General features: G+C 41.6%; 1 long non-coding RNA gene across 1 annotated transcript; it reads right to left on the reverse strand.

Annotated features, from left to right (window-relative positions):
- Nucleotides 1-3,621: 3,621 nt before the first annotated feature.
- LOC140631810 (uncharacterized) lies at nucleotides 3,622-21,368 on the reverse strand. Its single transcript, XR_012029323.1, has 3 exons — nucleotides 20,245-21,368; nucleotides 10,863-10,900; nucleotides 3,622-8,318 (listed from the first exon to the last, which is right to left on the reverse strand). It is a non-coding gene; the product is annotated as an uncharacterized lncRNA (long non-coding RNA).
- Nucleotides 21,369-22,188: the final 820 nt, after the last annotated feature.

Raw genomic sequence — 22,188 nt, forward strand, 5'->3', positions numbered from 1 at the left:
GAGGAGGAGGAGGAGGAGGAGAAGTTTTAGAAACCAAAGCTTGATTCTTGGCTCTTTTCTGTGATACCACTCTGAGATAGTGGAAGTGTGTCTTGAGGTGGAGCTTCTGTCAGCCTTGATCCCTATGTGATTCTATTACTAGAAACCTCACCCCCATTCCTGGAGTTCTATGTAAACCCACATTGAACACGTAGCCTGAACAAGAGAAAAAAAAAAAAACTCACATTGAATTAAGCTACTGAGATTTAGATGCCACAGGATAGCTTAGCTCATTCTGATTAGTAGACCAAAGTGCTCTCAATTCCTAAAGCCTTATGACCTGAATGGCAACACAATGTCTTGGGTCTTGTGTTTTGGAACTGGAAGCTACCTCCAAACTGTCACCAACAATACTCATATTCTTCCATTGTGTGGATTTTCCCCCCAAGTTCTAACTAAACTGGTTCTATTATTTAGCAAGGCATTCTTCCAGGAATGAAAGGTAAGTCTTGGCAATAGCAAGAACACACAAAAATGGTCTAATGACAGCACTGGAAGGTGTGGGGTTCACAGAGCAGAGCCTCCCATGGAGGACCTCCTTGCCCTGGGTTGGGTTGAAATGAAAAGGTTAAAAGAATCTGATCACAGTGTTTTGTGTGACTTCGAGCAAATCTTCTGAGAAATGAAAGGAAGATCTTCTTTCTTTTATCCATGCCACATCCTTAGTTATGGATGTGATGGCTGGAGCCTAGAAATGGCAAAGCAGAGAAATGAAATTAGTCTTGTGGAGTTGCCATATCACCTCTGGGTTGTCTTTCTTCAGATTTCCTTTATGTGATAGAGGAAAGACTGTTATGTTGTTTGTGCTACTAAAAACATGTTTGATTTTTTTCTCATATGTACCATAACTTTTTTGATTATATGAAATTTACTTTATTTGAAGGTATTTGAAAAATACTATATATTTCATTTTTTAAATTTCTGTTTATAGGATTTTTATTATTTAAAAATGTATATAATTTATTTTTTAAAGAAATATGAATTTATTAAGAAGATGTATTTTTCTCATTAATGGGTAAACAGCCAGAGCTTGGAGACCGTGATGTAGGAAATGAAGCATGAGGAGCCACTGGGTTCCAGACTGTTCTTCAGGTGTGTGAGGCTAAGCTCTCTCATGAACGGTGTTGGGTGAGGGTGGCTACAGAACTTGAGCTTTGATTGTCCTGGTTGTTACCTGACTCTCTCTTCTCAGTGGGTTAGCATTGCCAAGTTTCTGGCCTGAAACCTCTGAAGAAATGAACCTCATTTCCCTTCCCCCCAGTGAAAGAGAAAGGCAACTTCTGCTTCTCTCACTCTGACTCCAGTTCGCCTTTTGGGCTTTCTCAAAGACTAGTCATTAAAGTTCAACTGAGCTTTTAAACATCCAGAGTTTAAACTGAAGTGTGGGGGTGCCTGGGTATCTCAGTGGGTTAAGCATCTACCTTCAGCTCAGGTCATGATCGCAGGGTCTTGGGATAGAGCCCCATGTCAGGCTCTCTGCTCAGTGGGGAGCCCGCTTCCTCCTTCTCCCTCTGCCCCTCCCCTTGCTTGTGCTCTTTCTCTCTTTCAAATAAATAAAGAAAATCTTTTAAAAAGTAAACTGAAGTGTGTACAGTATATGTATGTAGCACATAAGGACACTTAAAGGTCTGAAAGGATCTTATGTTAAATTAATAAAACCTTGAGACAATATTAAGCAACTTTCTGTTTTAATATTTCAGGATCTATTTCACCTCTAGACTCTAAAGCCTTCAAGATATAATTTAATTTGCAATCACACCTTCCCAAACACCGCAGGTGAGGAGCCTCCAGCAGGGATTATCCTGGTGGAAAGGCTGAGAAGAAGGTGCTCTGAGGCCGTGTTACAGAGTGATAGTCCTGAAAATCTGCAGTGTAGACAAGGCCCTAGGGAAGATGGGGAAGACTAGAGACCCAGGGATGATCAATTAGGAAGAGCTTCCAATTCATAAAACATTTTCCATGTTCCTAAGTCACCTTCCACCAGCCACCTGCTGGGATATGCTTAGAGATTGCCAATTGCCTTTATTACCAGCCTTGTTCACATGGAATTGGTAAATCTACAGCTGCCCACCCTCTATGCAAACAACTAAATGTGAATTCTACAGCCAAGTAGACATTTTTTTAAATTATCTGTATGAAAGATTCCTTCTATTCATGCTTATGTGCAAGAACGAACTCTAATGATATTTGAGGGTTTGGCATATATAGTAGCCATCAATCATTGCTAGTTTCTACCTTGCCATTGCCTAGCTGGCTGTTATACATTTACCTAACCTAATTAGAAATAAGATAGTCCAATAGAATTTCACATGAAGTATTATAAAGCAACTATTGTTTTATAACCAATGCATTTCAATCCATTTATTCTTCAATGCATTTTAATCCATTTATTCCCAAAGGCAGTCATCCTTAAAAAATCAGAATTATCCATTTTCTCTAACCGACTTACCAAGAAATGACACTGAATGAGCTAGTGCTACGGGGGACTGTTGCTAGATTTCATTGCTGTTTTATTTTATTTTATTTTATTTTATTTTAGGATTTCTTTATTCATGAGAGATACAGAGAGAGAGGCAAAGACACAGGCAGAGGGAGAAGCAGGCTCCCTGCGGGGAGCCCAATGTGGGACTCCATCCCAGGACTCCGGAATCACGACCTGAGCCAAAGGCAGATGCTCAACCACTGAGCTACCCAGGCGTCCCTCACTGCTATTTTAGAAAGAGGCTTTGCTTTACACCTATAGCACCTGCCAGGAGCCACTCAAGGGCCCTTGCACCCACTAAAGCCCTTGCTGAATAAAGTACATGCTCACTGACACTTTCAGTGCCTCCTCTGGCTCATGGCCAATGCCAGGAGCTCAACTGACTGGTTTCCTCACCGGGCCCTTGAAATAACAAAGCAGCAGACCACAATCATACCACAGACCTTCCCAGGAGATGCTGACTACAGCACTCTACCCGTCAAGAGGATTTTTGTCCTAATCCAGAGGCTTCCCACCTTCCTCATAAAAAACTGCCTGAAAATATCGTATGATTTGCTAGAGACTGTGGTTCCTGAAGCAATGCCCGAGCACACCAGGAGTGTGTACTGACATCCACATAGACATTAAATCCACGGAATCATCTCTTTGGTTACTGTTACTATCAAACAGCCCACAGGTATATAATTAGCACCTTCCAGATACAGCACTGTCCTAGGCCCTATTAAAATTAATAGCATGCCAAGAAGCAGGAGAGGGGAAAAGGGGACAAATAGGTGGAACTCTGGGGAATTTTAGGACAGTGAAAGTACTCTGTATGGCACATTAATGATGGATACATGTCATTATGCATTTGGCAAACCCCACAGAATATACAGCACAAAGAGTGAACCCTAATGGGACTCTGAAGTCTATGGACTTCAATTAATAATAGTGTATCAATACTGGCTCACCAATTCTCAACAAATGCACCACACTAACACAAGATAGTAGTAACAGGGAGCCCGTTCAGAGAGGGGGAGGGAAAAGTATATGGAAACTCTGTATTTTCTTTTTTTTTTAATATTTTATTTATTTATTTATTTATGAGAGACATAGGGAGAGAGGCAGAGACACAGGCAGAGGGAGAAGCAGGTTCCCCGCGGGGAGCCCAGTGGGGACTTGGTGCCCGGACCCGGGGATCGCGCCCTGAGCCGAAGGCAGACGCTCAACCGCTGAGCCACCCAGGGGCCCCAAACTTTGTATTTTCTATCCAATTTTTCTGCAAACCTAAAACTCGAAAAAACGAAGTCCATTAATTTATTAATAAAAAATATTAACAGAACGGACAAGCAAAACAGGACAGGCACTAAGGCGGTAAGCAAGCAGGTATGCAGAGACAAGATTCAGTCACCAGGTGTAACATTGTTTCCACTTCTTGTGATTCTTTGTAATTCTCTGCATTTTAAATTCTTTTTTTTAAAGATTTTATTTATTTATTCATAAGAGACAGAAAGAGAGAGAGAGAGAGAGGCAGAGAGAGACACAGGCAGAGGGAGAAGCAGGCCTCCTGCAGGGAGCCCGATGCGGACTCGATCCCTGATCCCGCGATCACGCCCTGAGCCCAAGGCAGCCGCTCACCGGCCGGGCCACCCAGGCGCCCCTGCATTTTAAATTCTAAGGCTACGAGCTTCGGGGCAAGGAGGACCAGCTAAGAATAAGCCTACAAAATTGGCTCGAGAGCTGTCAAACCCGGCACATGTGTAAATGAAGTGGACTCAATGTATCATTTTTGATCCTAACTTGGGGGAAATGGAGAAGAGAAGCGAGAGCCGTAAGAGAGAGGCAAGAAGGCAAACACATCCGCCGCTTTGAGAAAAGCCCTCAACAGTAGTGACCGCGTAGCGGTGGTGGCACGTGCAGGGAGAGGAGCCGGTCTGCACCCCCGGGGGCCTCTGGGGGTGTAGACTGCCTGGCTTGGCCCCACGGCGGAGAGAACCACCCTGTGTGACGGTGCCCAAGCTCCTCGGGTTCACGCCCTGGGCCTGCTGTGTGTTGTCAGCTGAGGAACCGAGCTGCGTCCTTGAGCGTAAGCCAGACGCCGTGACAGATGGCAAGGACCTGCTCCTCCCGGGCACCGCGTCATCCGAGCAGCGCGGCAGAAGGAGCCGGGCTCCGGGTGCCCAGCTGGTAATCTTCTTATGTCCTGGGGCTTAAGGAGTGATAGCTGTTTGCAACTGTTCTTTCCAAGCAAAGCTTAAAGCTGGGCGGTCTGGTTTAGATCTGTTTATAGCACGAAAGAGACAAGGATCAACCAACAAGTAAGGGACTAAGGTGTAATCTGAAATGATAACAATAGTGGACGTGCATATCCCAGGGTTTCAAAGCATTTTCTCATACTTTAGCTCTTTCAATTATTACAACAACCATATGAGGAAACAAGGAGGAATCATTCCAATTATATTTTAAAAAGAGAGAGAGAAAGAAAAAAGAAACTGCCAAGCAGAGAGCTGTCACCACTGTGGTTAGTAAATGGTGGTAAATCCGTGAGTCCTAGATTTGCAAAACAAAACAAAACAAAACAAAACAAAAACCTTCTGCATCATGGTAAGATCCAGGTTCTGCCTGCAGGGATCTTAGCTCCTTGCGGGATAGCCAGGGATTTAAAAAAATGGTGAGTTCGAAGTTCAGGAAGGCAGAAAAAGCACTGTGGGCTCAGATGGCTGGAAAGTCTTCCTAAAAGAGGAGACTGTTTTAGTTCCCTAAAAGAGAAGGGGAGGGGTGGGAAGGGAAGGCTTCCCAGGCACAAGGAAGAGTGAGAGCAAAGATGGGCAGCTTGCTTGCCAAAGAGAACCACTCACCCGGAGCTGAGAACTCATGTGGCTGAGGTTTTGGAGTAAGTAACTTTAGAAACAGAGGTTAAGGCCACATGATGAAGAGCTTTGAATGCCAAGCCACGGACTTTTTTTTTTTTTTTTCCTGTCAGCAAGTAGGCACCATTAAAGATTTTCAAGCAGAGTGATCTGCACAAAGCAGATTGCGGGGTGGGGGGTATGGTTCAAGAGAAGCTGCAGAGAGAGGAGCCTGGGTAAGAGGTGGGAGGGCCAAAGTCACAGAGATGGTGGGGATGAAAGACATTGAAAGGAAAGGACCAAGTGCTCAGACAAATGAAGAAATAATGACACCATGACATTAAGTTGCAGACGGATGGTGGGGACATGGCTGGAAACCCCTAGCAAAGGACAAGAGATTAAGGAGATAGGTTAAGGGAGAGTTATTTGCATAGATATGCTAATTGAGCATTAGGGGTAGAATGAGAACAGAACACTGAAATGAGAACTCCTCTTTTAAGGAGTGGGATCAGGAAGCAGAGTGAGAAAAAAGGTGTAAGACAATGGTGCCTGGGTGGTACAGTCGGTTAAGCGTCTGACTTTTGGCTTTGGCTCAGGTCGTGATCTCAGGGTCATGAGATCAAATTGTGTATCAGGCTCCATGCTCAGCAGGGGTGTCTGCTTGAGATTCTCTCTCTCCCTCTGCCCTTCCCCTCACTCTCACGTGCACAGTCTCTCTCTGTCAAATGAAATAAATAAATAAAATATTTTTTTTAAAAAAAGGTGTAAGACAGGAAGAGAGGCAGAATGGAGTATAGGTGTCACTTCCAGAAAGCCTTCCCAATCAGGCCCCTGGCAGTTCCTCTCCTCACATGGACTTGCCCACACACACCCCTAAGCTGGGCACCAGCCCCCAGGCACATAGTCAGAACTGGGAGATCCTCTGAGCCAACTAGGAATGCTGACTAGACCTGGGACAATCCACAGCAAGGTCATGAAAATCAGAAGAAGAGAGCTTTGGAAAGCAGGACACGCGCAATGAGGAAAAACACAGAGACATTGATGAGCGTGAAGACAGAAAAGAAGAATGGCTAGAGGGAACTATTTCACAGGGAGCTTCAGGGACAGGACCAAAATGTGAAGGAGCTCAGGAAGGTGTGGATGGCACAGAAACTAAAGCTCAGTACACAGCCTCCTCTTTCAAGACGTTCGCAGAGAAGGAAAGGAAAATTTAGGAGGAAAATCTGTGTGTGATGTGGGGAAGAGAAGGTCCTTTCAGAATAAGGTGAACATGCTCATAACCAAGTAGAGAGGAAGGAGAGGAGAAAGAGTGATTGAGGAGAGGAAGAGGGAAGATGCTGGGAAAAACTGCGGGGAGGCCCAGGGTGGGGAGGACCAGCAGGCCTTGGAGCCCAGCAACACTGTGCAGGCTGGGAGCTGTGCTGCCCACTGCTGGGCTCCTCCCTCACATTAGTCACCTGCCCACCCTTTCTCAGGAATACCACAGGGGTCGCTCAGTCAATTGCAATAGTCTGGATGGGCACACTGACAGGATATTCCTCCCATAATTAGATATCTGGAGAGAAACAGGTATGAGGAGCACACAAGAAAAGTAAGAAAAGCTGACAGAAGTGAAGAACTTACTTAGGGTTTATTGCCATTTTGCTAAGGGCTTTACTTTGACCATTTTATTCAGTCCTTACACTGCTGTATGTTTTACAAATGGGGAAACTGAGGGTATAAATGAATACCATGCCCATGCACAGGATATGGGCAATGGAGCTGGACACCGAGGGACTCCAGACCCATGAGCCCATCTGTAGTGTGGGGGATGGTTTACTGCCTCACAGGTGAACCAGAGTGACCTAAGAGATTGGAACCAGAAAGGTCCAGTCCAGAAGGATTCCTTGAAAGTGATGAGTTTAGCACATGCAGTGTTTTGGTTCAAAAGGAGCAGGACAGATTTCAGGGAAGAGGCTATGGGAGGGTATCTCATTAAAGGGGGGTTACATGTGCAATGGTGTTGAGGCTGGAGATGCAATATGAACATGCAAGCTCCTAACTGGCTGAATGGCACTTTGATCCAATATAGAAAACCCCTGGGTTCTGTTATGGGTGCCTCCCAGTTTAAGAAAATCTGACATTCAAAATCCAAACTTAACAAGTAGAGATAATAACTTGCTCAGTGAGCATCTACTGTGTGCTAGGCATTGCACCAGGAGCTTTCTAAACATGACCTCAAAACCACACAATTTTGCAGAGCAGAGATTGTCAGCCATACTCCCAAACCAGGTGTCATAGGTGAAGTGTATCCCCCCAAAATTTATATGTTGGAAGTCCTCAGAATGTGACTGTAATTGGAGACAACGACCTTTAAGGAGAAAATTAAGGTAAAATGAGCTCATTAGGGTGGGCCCTAACCCAATCTCACTGGTGTCCCTGTGAGAGGAGGAGATCAGGACATGGACACACACAGAGGGAAAATGACACAAACAGCGAAGACAGCCATCTACAAGACAAGGGAGATGCCCTTAGGAGAAACCAAATCTGCCAATACCCGGATCCTGGGCTTCCAGCCTCCACAACCATGAGGACATAAACTTCTGGGTTTACTTCTGGGTGGAAATACACCAGTCTGTGGTACTTGTTATGGCAGCCCTGGCAGGCATTCACCAGAGAATCAGGGCTGGAGAGCCTAGTTCTTGTCCATCATCACAAAAACAAGAGCTCGGCCAATGAGACATCAGAACCTATGCAACAGACAGACCCATTGCTGTACCATAAGGTTTGCTCCAGGCCTCATAGTATCAGCTAAGCTATCTGATTAAAATACAATTCGTTTTACAAAAGCAACTTGCCCTTCTGGCAATAGATATTTCAAGCAAAGAAGATTCTACTGCTTTTGTTCATGTTCCTTTGTAGATGGTGATGTTTCCATAATGATGAGTTGGGTGATTCTGAGTCCACATCCATATTTGCATCTGGATAAACTAAAAAAAAAAAAAAAAAAGCTGAAAACTGTAAACTAATTTGATCTATTGAAGTGGTGGAAGTGAATTTAATTTTTAAGTAATTTTTGTTTTCCATGTCATATAAGGTTATCTGGAAAATAATCATTTTAACTGTTTTCTTTCTTAACCTTTTTTCACATTCTTATTTAGTACTCCTTTTGCTCTAATTGCCAAAAATTATTTCCCCTCAAAATGTCCCCTATTTATATATTTTTTAACTTTTCTTAGAGTAGTTTTTTTCAAGTTTTTATTTAAATTCCAGTTAGTTAACATACAGTGTAATATTAGTTTCAGGTGTAGAATTTAGTAATTCGTCACTTACATACAACACCCAGTGCTCATCATAAGTGCCCTCCTTAACGCCCATCACCTATTTTCCCATCCCCCACTCCCCTCCCCTCAGCTCTCCCTTTATTCTCCATAGTTTAGAGTCTGTTCCTTAGTTTGCCTCTTTCTCCCCCTCTATGTTCATTTGTTTCTTAAATTCCACAGAGCAGTTTTAGGTTCACAAAAAATTAAGATAAAGATACAGGGATTCCCATATGCCCCTTGCATCCATACACACAGCCTCCCCCATTATCAACACCACCCCCACCCGAGCATTACATTTCCTACAATGGATGAGCCTACGCTGGTGCATCATAATCACGCAGAGTTTACATCAGGGTTCATTCTTGGTGCTGTACCTTCTATCGGTTTGGACAAATATGTAATGATGTGTATCCATCATGACAGTATCATACAGAATGGTCTGATTACCTTAAAATCTTTTGCCTATTCATCACTCCTCCCTCTCCCTCCATCTCCTGGCAACCACTGATCTTTTTACTGTCTGCATAGTTTTGCCTTTTCCAGAAGGTCATACAGGAATCATATAGCATGTAGCCTTTTCAGATTAGTTTCTGTCATTTAGTAATATGCATTGAAGTTTCTTCTGTGTCTTTTCATGGCTTGATAGCTCATTTTTCTTTTTAGCACTGAATAGTATTCCACTGCCCGGATGTACCATAGTCTGTTACCTACTGAAGGACATCTCAGTTGCTTCCAAGTTTAGGCAATTATGAGTAAAGCTGCTATAAACATCCATGTCAGTTTTTGTGTGAACATAATTTTCGCCTCCTTTGAGCAAATACCAAGAAACATAATTGGTGTGTCATATGGTAAAAGTATACAAAAGTGTTTTTGTAACCACTGAATTATATTCCAAGGTGGCTGTATCATTGTGCAGTCCCTCAAAAAATGAATGAGAGTTCTCAAAGCTCCACAGCTCTGCTAGGATTTGGTGTCATCAGAGTTTTGAAATTTGGCCATTCTGGTAGATATTATAGTGGTATCTTGTTATAAGTTGCATTTACCTGATGATATATTATGTGAAGTATCTTTTATATGCTTGTTTGCATATGAATATCTTCTTTGGTGAGGTCTCTTTTAAGGTCTTCGGCCCATTTTTAATGGTGTTATTTGTCTCCTTATTGTTGAGTTCGTCTATTTGTATTTTTAATAAGATTTTTTTCAACTTAAAACGCTTATTATAAAAGTATCATACACACATGACAGTAAAAATCCAAACAGTGTAGAAGGGAACAAACCAAAATAAGACATGTGCCTGCCCCAATTGCCCACTTTGAGCACCTTTCATTTTTGGTGCTTGCAGTGCACTTCCCTTTGTGATACAATGGTATTTTGCTCCTAATATCTTTAAAGAAAACAGGGATTGACATATATAAATGTCTGCCTACATGAATATACTTTTAAAAATAAAGGGAAAAGAGCTTCTCAAAAATGGCCACTAGATGGTAGAAGTAAGCCAAAACATGCAACAAGAAGTAATGCTCCAGGTAACTTCTCTCCATTAGGAAGAAATCCATTTAGAAAGACAGGATTCTTCCAAGGTCCCCTCCTAATAGACCCAACATCCCCTCCCTCAGACTGCCTGGGCCATCTCAGACTGTGCATGAATGGAGATGGGAGGACTGTCATCATCTCATCTTCCCTGAATGCAAGACAGGCTATGAGGGCAGTTCATTCAAAGTGAAAGGACGAGGCAGGCATGCTCTGCCACCTTCAGCATATCCAGATGTCTCTGTGCCCCGGTATAAATTATGGCCTTCCACTCAGCTTCAGATACTGCATCCCACCCTCCAATCCCACCAAAGTAAATGTGCCACTAGTGAGAGACCAGCTCTTAATGCAAGCCCACCTCTGGCCCAGGAAGGAAGAAACTTCTGAATAGCCTCTGGACTGGAGTGAATTAGCTCAAGTCAAAATTTGTAGAATCTTTTTTGTGTTTTGGTCTGTGTTCACTGTACATAATAAATGATCAGTAAAAACCTTGTAGTGTTCTGATCCGAAAGGGCACCTGTATCCCAATGTTCATTAACAGCAATGTGAATAAGAGCCAAACTGTGGAAGGAGCCAAGATGTCCAACGACGGATGAATGGATAAAGAAGATATATATATACCACAAATATATATATACACAATGGGATATTACTCAGCCATCAGAAAGGATGAATACTTACCATTTGCATTGACATGGATGGAACTGGATGATATTATGCTGAGTGAAAAAAGTCAATCAGAGAAAGACAATTATCATATGGTTTCACTCATATGGGGAATATAAGAAACAGGGAAGAGGATCATAGGGGAAGGGAGGGAAAACTGAATGGCAAGTATCAGAGAGGGAGACAAATAATGAGAGATTCTTAACTCTGGGAAAAAACAGGGTTGCTGGAGGGGATGTGGAGGGGGATGGGGTAACTGGGTGACAGGCAGTGAGGAGGGCATGTGATGGGATGAGCACCGGGTGTTATACACAACTGAAGTATTATTGAACACTACATCTGAAACTAATAATGTACTAGGTGTTGGCTAATTGAATTTAAATTAAAAAAAAAAAGATGTTAGTTGAAAACAAAAAGACTTAGTGTTTTTACTTGATCTCAAAACCACATTCCTAAAGCACTGAAGGAGGAGCTTTCCATTCATTAGATGTTCCTTTAGTTAACACAAGGGCTTAAGCAGCAGAAGAAAAGGTCTTACAGATTTGAGAACATTCTCTATACTTTTCTCTATGACCAAACCATTTCATGATTCTAAAAAAAAATGAGAACAAAAACAGCCAAGCAAGTAAAAGGGGGGAATATGTTTAAATAAGAAAAGTAAATATGAACAATGCTTTGAGAATTTTGTTCCCCGAAACTTATCCTAAGAAAGTATTGCAAGAGAGCCAAAAAAACAACAAACAGGAAAGGAAAAAGCAGAACTACAAACTTAAATATCCAACGACTGAGTAATAGTTAACTATAAAATATTAATTTACTAGATCACTATCTACAGTAAAAGTCATTTTGAAAAATTACAAAGTCATGCATTATAGATTTACAGTTTTTTTAGACATGACTGTAATTAGGCTCCATAAAGGCAAAGCAGACTAAGCAAGGAAATGTTTCTCCATAACAATCTGCCAATAGCAAGACCTAGATGTTGACCAAAGCACTGTGTTTTCCTAACAAGAATCCAATCTCTCAGTTCCAATCTCAGGTCACCTACAAATGTGATATTGTGTCACACTGTGGTTTTCTATTTATTGCCTTCATGTTTGAGTTGCCATAGTAGTAAAATTTATTTTAATAAAATTATCAAATTTTCCTTTACTAATTAAAGCGTATTTTATTTTGAAACCATGGCAACATAAATTTACTCTCAACTATGTTACCACAATGTTCACATTTTGTTTCAGATTTTTCAGTTTGTGGGATCCCGGGGTGGCTCAGTGGTTTAACGCATGCCTGCGGCCCAGGGCATGATCCTGGAGACCCGGGATAGAGTCCCACATCGGGCTCCCTGCATGGGACCTGCTTTTCCCTCTGCCTGTGTCTCTGCCTCTCTCTCTCTCTCTCTCTGTGTCTCATGAATAAATAAGAAAATCTTAAAAAAAAAAAAAAAAAAAAAAAGATAAGAATCTGGTTGACCCATAGAAGGGTCCAGTAACAGGATAACAGGATAGAGCAGGATCCCCAAGGAGAAAATAAGTTGTTTATGCTAATGTTTATATGAGAGAATGAATGACCCTCAAATTCATATCTAAAAAAAAAAGGGGGTGGGGAACTCTTCTAGTTATTCACATGGATTTTGGCAAGGAAGTCAAGCTTCCTTGGACTGGGTCCAGAACCTGCAATCCCAGGACCTCCACAAAGACCAAAGGGCAGCAGAGGTTGATTAAGCCCAACAGAGAAATCTATCTCCTGGCTGGCTCACAGACACAGTTTCTGACCCTACAAAGTGTCACAGTGTGCAGAGTGAGACGAGTAGACAAGTTTTGCTGCTTAGAAGAAATGAGCCGACAATCCTAAGTGTTCTTCTATGCCTTTCCCATTACAGCAGAGAGCTAGCATGGATCGTCATTAGATCAGGAACTGAAAGAGGACGGAGATCCCAAATCTTTCATTTGAGTCTGTTCATTTTATCCTAAAAGCCTTTTGCCCTAAAATAGAGAAAGAGGTATAATGTGTATGTATCAGTGGATTCCTTCATATATATCTATAGATAGATAGATAGATAGATAGATAGATAGATAGATAGATAGATAGATATAGATAGATATACAATGTATATGTGAACATATAATTCTCAAATATGTGTGTATTTGTAAAAAGCTATTTTTTCAAATAAGATTGCCCATCAGAAGCTTTGTGATTATACTAGAATGAGGTGGAATTGAGTCAAATTTTGATCGTCCAACACAATGGACCATCACTGATCATCTTAAAAGCTCGGGTTAAATTAATAATTTTCACCTCCACCTGTATCAAAAGAACATATTTTTAAGTAAAATGAAAAAGACAAGAGTATGGGGATGGCTGGGTTACTCAGTGGTTAAGCAACTGCCTTCAGTTCAGGGCGTGGTCCAGGAGTCCTGAGATCAAGTCCCATATTGGGCTCCCCTCGAGAAGCCTACTTCTCCCTCTGCCTATGTCTCTGCCTCTCTGTGTCTCTCATGAATAAATAAATAAAATCTTAAAACCAAAAAGAAAAAGACAAGAGTATAGAAAGATATGTGTATGTGTAGTAAACATATGTAAGCAGAGCAGAAAATTAGAGTTTTTAAAGAAAATGCATTAGTTTGGGAAAAAATAAAATTGAAAAAAAACACATATTATTATAACACATTTCCTCTATAATGCCTACAAATTTAATATGAAAGATATTTAGTACAGTACTTTAAAGCTTATTTGAAATGGCAAATTCTTTGCAAATGGGAATCAGAAGCCAGGTGCCTATTCCAGGAAAGAGATTTCTGTATTGAAAGAAAACAACAACAAAGGACCTATGTGCAAATAAATAATCACCCATGTTAAATCAAGGGGTCAAAGACCAGCTTGGCAGCTGGAACAAAGACAAATTTGTCATCAAAACTCTTTGGCCCTACTTTCCTAAAGTAAATTTGGAGCTAATTAACTTTCAAGACTTTTCCGGGATTTTTTTCCACAGTGACAAGACAAAGAAACACATTCAAGATAAAAAACAGATGTTGAAGTTTACTGGTCATTTGTCCATGTACATTATATATTTCCAAGTCATTGTGAAAGCTGTAGTTTGGCCAAGGTCCAAATGTATTAGGTGAAATGGACATTGTGGATCTTACTCTATTCCATGTGTGTGGAGCATGGCTGGACTCTACCTAGGCTGAGATACATTTCCCTAATGTGTTAGATATTCCTTATTGCAGTTCCCTTTGGGTGTTGTGTAAAGATTTTCAAAATTCACTGGGACTTTAGAACTTTCATCAGGTCTCTTATATTGATATTGGGTCCACCCACATTCATCACACCATCTCTTTTTTGTCAAATCATGAATTTTGGCTACTCGATACCTGACTTCAAGAATACAAGGAGAAGGGATCCCTGGGTGGCGCAGTGGTTTGGCCCCTGCCTTTGGCCCAGGACGTGATCCTGGAGACCCAGCGTCGAATCCCACATCAGGCTCCGGTGCCGGAGCCTGCTTCTCTCTCTGCCTATGTCTCTGCCTCTCTCTCTCTCTCTCTCTCTCTCTGTGACTATCATAAATAAATAAATAAAAGGATATTAAAAAAAAAAAAGAATACAAGGAGAAAATACAGCAATAATTTCCCCACAGAGATGTCAGAGAAAAACAAACAAAAACAGAAATAAAAAGATAAGCGGAATACATCTATGTTTTTTAAGGACCTTTGTACGATTTTTTAGGTTCCTGTGAACCTGTGTTCACCTTTGGTTGCTAAATAATAAAGTCTATACTCCAGGACAACAAACAAATGCATTAAAATATAAGATCTCTATGCATCTAAGAGCCTGTGCAGCAGTTGATTTAAGATCCCAAAATACTGGAAGTCCTTGAGGAGTTGCAGACTAGAAAGAAAGGATAGAAAAAGAACATTTCTAGATAAAATATACTTGAATAAACAAATTTGTATTTGAATAGATACATTCATTACATGTTCTAGAACTTCCCTTACTCAAAATTTTAAATGAGGTACAACTAAAAGCACTAGGGACAATTCTAATAAGACACGCATACTACCAAATTCATATACAAATAGTAATTCCCTTTAAAAACTGATCAGGCTGCTGAGTGTTTCTGAGAAACAAATACGACACCTCATAGAATTCGACTTGTATATGATAGAGTCATCTAGAACAGAGAGATGTTTAAATTTTTATTTTCAGGGCACCTGGGTGTCTCAGTGGTTGAGCCATCAGCCTTTGGCTGGGGTCGTGATCCTGGGGTCATGGGATGGAGTCCCACATCAGGCTCCCCACATGGAGCCTGCTTCTCCCTCTGCTTGTGTCTCTGCCTGTCTCTCTGTATCTCTCATGAACAAATAAATGAAATCTTTTTTAAATAAATAAATAAATTTTTATTTTCTTGTCCACTTCTCTTTCTCATGGTAATCTATCTAGAGTTCCAAAATTTACAAGGTCTGTAAAAATTAAATTTGGTCTGCTCAGCTGGCATCCGTCCTCCTCATAGTTCTTCAGGAGAAACGGCTCTATGATCTCCTTCTGTGGTTTCCCTAAATGTTGCAGAGCACTCACTGGCAATGCATACACAAGGCTTTAGATTATAACTCACCCACATATGGTGCTCCCCCTTATCCATAGGGGATGTGTTTCAAGACCCCCCAGTGGATGCCTGAAATCGGGGATGCTACCAAACTCCTGGTATACTGTGTTAATTCCTATATATACATTTGATAAAGTTTAACTTATAAATTAGGTACAGTAAGAGATTAACAGCAATAACTAAAAATAAAATAGAACAATTATACGGTAAGAAAAGTTATGCGAATGTGGACTCTTTCAAAATCTTGTATTGTTCAGTACTCGCCCCTCTTGTGACAATGTGCGCTGATGATATGCTTCCTGATGAGCTAGCGTGAAGGGAGTGATGCACACCCTGACCTAGCGTGAGGTGCAGTTAGGCTGCTAATGGCCTCTGGCAGATTCAGCAGAAGGAGGATCATCTGCTTCCGGGGTGGGGGGGGCAGTTGACTGTGCCTTATTGAAACTGCAGATAAAGGGAAGCCACTGTACTCAACTTCTAGCCTATTGTTCTAAACTCAGAAGAAAGATAAATAAAATTGTAAGACCTTTCTTTTGGACTGCTTTTGCTGTTATTAAAGTTTGTGCACAAAGATCACATAGAGCGGGTTGGTGGATCTTGGTGAGTAAGCAGGAATGTTTTACCTGGAGCCTCATTTCTAAGCAGCTATGTAGCAGGGTTCCTTTGGAGTCAATCCAGCCCACCACTACCTTCTTTCTCCCACACACCCTCCTGCCCGCCCCCCCAGGCTCCACCCCCATCCACTCCACACAGTCTTTTGCTGTTGAAGGCCCCCTGCTTTCCCTGGTGGATTCTCTTGGTCAGGACTTCCATAAGGCTCCAGACAGTGCTGGAGGTATTCCTGCTCAACAGGAAATACTCAGGAATCCTTGGCCTCCATATTCCCAAGACAGCAGCAGCAAGTGCCTGACTCCACTCCTGGTTAGTGAACCTACCCCTCACCATCTTCATTTCCCAGGAAGGTTCAGACCCCATTCCAAACATGCCCTAACTTCAGCAAACACATGGAGCTCTCAGAGTCCACTGAAGCTCCTCTCCCTGGCCTTGGGCAGGCAAGGAGCAAGTGTGGAGACAGGGCATGGTGTGAATGTCCCTCTTCTCACTATCCTCTGTTACCCCATTTTTTGTGTGTTTTTTTAGGTATTCTACTACATATAACATAAGATACACCTTTTTTAGGTACACAGTTCAATTACATTCATGTTGTTGTGCAACCATCACTACCATCAACCTCCAGAATTTTTTCATCTTCCCCAACTGGAACTTAGTTCCCATGAAACAAAAACAGTAACTCCCTAACCCCCTACACTCAACCCCTGGCGACCACCATTCTATTTTCTGTTTCTATGAATTTGACTCCTCTAGACATCTCTTATAAGTGGTGTCATACAGTATTTGCCCTTTGTGCCTGGCTTATTTCTCTCAGCATAATATCTTCCAGGTTCATCTGTGTTGTAGCATGGGTCAGAGTTTCCTTCCTTTTTAAGGCTGAAAAATATTTCACTGCACAGTTAGACCACAACTTTTTATCTGTTCATATATTGATGGACACTTGGGTTGCTTCCACCTTTTGGCTATTATGAATAATGTTGCTATGAACAGAAGTATACAAGTGTCTCCTCTGATTCTTTTATAACCTTGATCTTTTCTAAATTTTGCCTATGTCAGACTCAATCTCATATTTATTTTGGTATTTGATGTCCATTACATTAGTGCCTCAATCGAAATTTAGACAGGAAGAAACCCATCTTAACATTCTGTTAGAAGAACACCCGAAGATAACCTTAGGCCCTATCTAAATTTCTGTAACTTTAATTATACCAAGTAGGTCTTGTGTCTCAGGGTTTTCCCCCAGAAACTCCTGCCTTCATTTTCTAGTGAAGGTTTCAAATCAGACTGCTTCAAATAAGGACCTCAACAATATAATCCAAATGTTAATATAGAGTGAACACATGACCGGGCAATTTCCCTCCTAAGTATACACCTGGGAAAAAAAGAAAACACCTCCACAAAAAAACTTGTAGACAAATATTCATAGCAGCTTTATTCAGAATAGCTGAAAATAGGAAACAACGAAAATGTTTGTCAACTGATCAACGGTTGGACAAAACGTGCTACATCCAGGCAATGAAATACTACTCAGCAATAAAGACAATGAAGTAGTGATACAAGCTATGATATAGATGGACATCAAAAACATTATACTAAGAAAAGAAGACTAATGAAAAATCCAACATATTGTAGATTTCCATTTATATGAAATGTCTAGAAAAGCCAAATCCATGGAGGCAGAAAGCAAATTAGTGGTTGCCAGGGCTAGGCAGTGAGAACAGGGAATGGCCATAAATGAGACACAAGCTTCTTTCCAGGGTGATGAAAACATTCTAAAATTAGATTGTGGTGATGACTGCACAGTTCTCTAATTTCACTAAAAATCATTTACTTAAAATGAGTGAATTCTGTGATATATCAATTATATCTTAATAAAGCTGTCTTTTAAAAAGATTCAAATCTTTTTGATTTGAATAAACTATCTGTTATAGTGACGTTCTAACAATTAGGCTACAGGATTCTTTGCTTTTGCTTATGTATTTTTTTAACTTTCTTCATTGAACATCTGACTTTCCTAACAACAAATGTTGTGTGTATATTTTAAATTAAAAGTATGAGTAGGAGCACCTGGCTGGCTTGGTCAGTAGAGCATGCAACTCTTAATTTTGGAGTCATGAGTTCAAGCCCCTTGTTGAAGGTAGAGATTACTTTTTAAAATTGAAAATATAAAATATTGAACAAAATTGAAAGCATGAGTGAATTTATTTATTTACTTTTTGACTTGCTTACTTACTATATAGTAGTGGGGGAGGCTTTTCAAATAAGACAGAAAACTCACGAGACTAAAGGCACTCTGCCAAATTTGCCACATAAAATGTTAAAATTTCTCTGTCAGAAAAACCAAACCAAAACCAATAATCAAACACGAAGTTAAAACATAGAAGATAAATTGGGGAAAACAGTTACAAACACAATGACAGACAAAAGATAATTTCCTTTATTTAACAAGTGTAGCCAAATCAGTAAGAAAAAAGTTGAACACAATGGAAAAATAAGCGAAGAATATGAACAAGTAATTCACAGAAGAAATAACTGCCATTTCTACAGATAAAAAGATGTTAAATCTCATTCACATTTCAGTGAGGGTATCAATTTGTGCAACCTTTTAAAGTGCAATTTGATATAATCTACCTACTACTATTAAATCTACTTTTAGGGATCCCTGGTTGGCGCATCGGTTTGGCGCCTGCCTTTGGACCAGGGCACGATCCTGGAGACCCGGGATCGAATCCCACGTCGGGCTCCCGGTGCATGGAGCCTGCTTCTCCCTCTGCCTGAGTCTCTGCCTCTCTCTCTCTCTCTCTCTCTCTCTCTGTGACTATCATAAATAAATAAAAATTAAAAAAAAATAAAATAAATCTACTTTTAAATAATAAAATATTATTTTATTTTTATACTTTTTTAAAGTGTGGTTCTGTATATGTATGACTTAGTGCTTCTACACCTAGGACTTTTCCCTATAGAATATTCCGGCAAAGATATTACCAGACAGATGTGAGTGTATGGTCTTTGCATTGCTGTGCTAGTGAAATACTAGAAACCTAAATGTCCATGAGTAGGAACCAAGCTAAATAAATCATAGTATCTTACCAATGGATCCTACACACCTTTAAAAAGTATTAGATCTAGATGTGCCAATGTAGAAATAGCCCTAAGAAAGATGGAGTGAAAAAAGAGCAGAAGAATGAAGAGTAAAAATACAGTCTATATACATGTTAAATACACACACATATTTGGGGGGAACATAAAAATGATTATCTCGGTAACAGGGACTGAGGGACTGCTGGGAAAGAAAGCTGTTTATTATCCATTTTTAAACTCCTATGCTGTTTTGCATATTTCAAGCTTGTGTCCTGCAATTTTTTTTTATGTCCGGAGAGGTTACCTGGAGAGTGGAAGTATGAACCATTTTGGGGTTTTTTTTTTTTTTTTTGCTTTTCCATATTTAAACATAACTTGCTGGATCTATTTGAAGAGGGTGCTGCCTCCCGCCGCCAGGTGCAGCCGGGAGCGCAGACGCAGCCCGAGCTCGCCCTTGGGAGCCCCGCGGCCCCCGCACCCGCCTGGTCCCACGTCTGCGGCCCAGCGCGCTGTGTGCACGCGGCGGGGGGGGGGGGGGATCGCCATCCCTCACCCCGCTCCTTTAGCAGCTCCTTTAGCCTCTCGTCCAGTGATTTGCCTCCCCACGCCAGAATGTCTTACCCACGCCCACTCCGCTACGGGGACCCCCTAATAGAAGTAATAAACAGGTGCGGAGATGATGGGGCCCTTTTATTTTGTCTGTGTTCCCAAATGAGCATGTGCCACTTTGGTTATCGTGAAAATCGGTTTAAAACGATAAATCACCGATACGGGCCTGTCTATACGAAGACACGACATCTACTGGATTCTAGGGAATTTTGAGTCAGGGTAACCAACCTCCCCTGCAGAGAACAGAATGGGGGGGAGACGCAGCATGTGGCAGGTGAGAGGCCTCTGAAGGCTCCACCTTTCTTGGGAGGCAGGGTTGGGGCACAGGAGCCCAAAGAAAGGACGGCGAGGGGACGGGACGGAAAGGCAGAGAAGAGCCGGTCTGTGCGCGCTCTGGGGTCTGAACTACCTCCTCCCAATCTCTCCTCCCGCAGCCTTTACAGAATGTGCCACGTAGCTGCTGTCCTTAGCTGGGTCCTGCATCAAGACGCATACCTTTACAGAGGAAGCCAGAAGAGGTGTGGTGACACCGCCTCTCGTGCCAGGCACTAGATGGCCGAAGTTGCCAGGAAACCTTTACTGTCGAACCCTCACCTCCAGAATTCCCCCAAGGAGGGAAACGTTCACATCTGATTGTGGCCCTTGTGGCCTAAGCATCTCAAACCGTATCACTGAGTGGCTCTTTTATCAGAGTTCTGACTCATAACAGGAAGGAATAAAAAAAATAAAAAATATAAAATCTTTGTTAAAGTCATCTAAAAAAGACTAGCAAGATTCTTGCTTTCAAAAACTCACAACAACTAGAGAATAATTCAGCATGACCTTTTAGGGCAGTAATTTTCAAAGTTATTTCCAAAATAAGATAATTGTAATTAAACAACCATGTTTGAAAAGACAACTCTTTTAAAAAGAGTTTAAAGCTCCTTTAGCAGCTCCTTTAGCCTCTCGTCCAGTGATTTGCGTCCAGTGATTTTAGTTTTAGCTAAAAACTGCCCAGAAATATAGACCATTAAATGACTGACTGGGTCTTCAGTTAACAGGGGTCCAAAGATACGACAAACACTTGGATGAAGCACTAGAACATGGACATCACTATGAATGATGGCTGGCTTCCACGTTAATGAGCAGATATTTTAGTTCCCATGAGACCAAAGAGCTTATGGACTAGTGGTTTACAGCTTGCTGCTGTGGCTCTGGCCAGTATAGTCTGCTGAGCTTCGTGACCCAATGAGATCTCCTGCAGTGGAAGAGAATGACTGGAAGTTTTCCCTAGGAGTAAGTGTGAAGAGTCAGGGAAAGGTTCCCACCTGGGATTTTTGAGACGTTGCCTTGTGTGGTGAGGCACAAGGGTTAAGTCCACTTCCATTCTGGTTTCTTGCTCAAAATTATTGGCTTCCCTTTACCTAAAGCAGCATTTCCAAAGAGTTCCACAGAAAGACTATTATGTTCCATGAAAAGAGGTTCCACAGGCTAGCCTAGCACTTCTCAACGTTAATGTGTATTATGGGTCACCTTTGGGATCTTGTTAAATGAAGATTCTGATTCTGGGGTGGTACCTGAGATTCTGCATTCCTATCAAACTCGCCAGGGTGCTGATGCTCCTGGTCATCAGACCACACTCTGAGTTAGCAAAGGGTCAAAACTTGTTTTTTAAAAAAAAGAAATATATATATATATATATATACACACACACACTTTTGGGGATTCCTGGGTGGCTCAGCAGTTTAGCGCCAGCCTTTGGCCCAGGGTGTGATCCTGGAGTCCCAGGATCGAGTCCCATGTCGGGCTCCCTGCATGGAGCCTGCTTCTCCCTCTGCCTGTGTCTCTGCCTCTCTCTCTCTCTCTCTCTCTGTCTCTCTCTCTGTCTATCATGAATAAATAAATAAAATCTTTAAAAAAAATAAAAAAATAAAAGGAACTTTCATGCCTGTAATGTGTTCATGTGCCCTGTAGATCTCTAAAGGAGTAAACGGAATCTAATGTTCCCTAAACAAATGTGCCCTGTTCTCCACTCTTACAGTCTTTCAGTCTCTAACTAAAGGCTTGGAAAGCTATACATTCACAATCAGTCCCTCTCTCTTTCTTACATCACTCATCCCTACCTGATTTCCTTCTTTCCCTTCCTGCCTCCTGGTATGACTCCCCATCCTCCCCTGTACTCCTAAATGCAGTGCTTCCAAGCTATGCGTAAGAATTTCCCCAGAGCTTGTTTAATGCAGATCCCTTGGCCCCACATCCAGACACTCTGATTTAGTAAGTTAGGAGTAGAGCCTGAGAATCTGCACTTCTAACAGACTCCCATGGGACACTGATGCTACTGGTCCAAGGAGGAGCATGGCCTTAGAGATGGAATCTCCCTCTGCATAGAAGCCTCCTTTCACACACAGTGGGGAATTTTTAAATACTTACCAGGCAATGGATAGTCGTTTACTTTTTCTT

Source organism: Canis lupus, chromosome 4 (assembly GCF_048164855.1).
Source record: "Canis lupus baileyi chromosome 4, mCanLup2.hap1, whole genome shotgun sequence".
Taxonomy (NCBI): domain Eukaryota; kingdom Metazoa; phylum Chordata; class Mammalia; order Carnivora; family Canidae; genus Canis; species Canis lupus.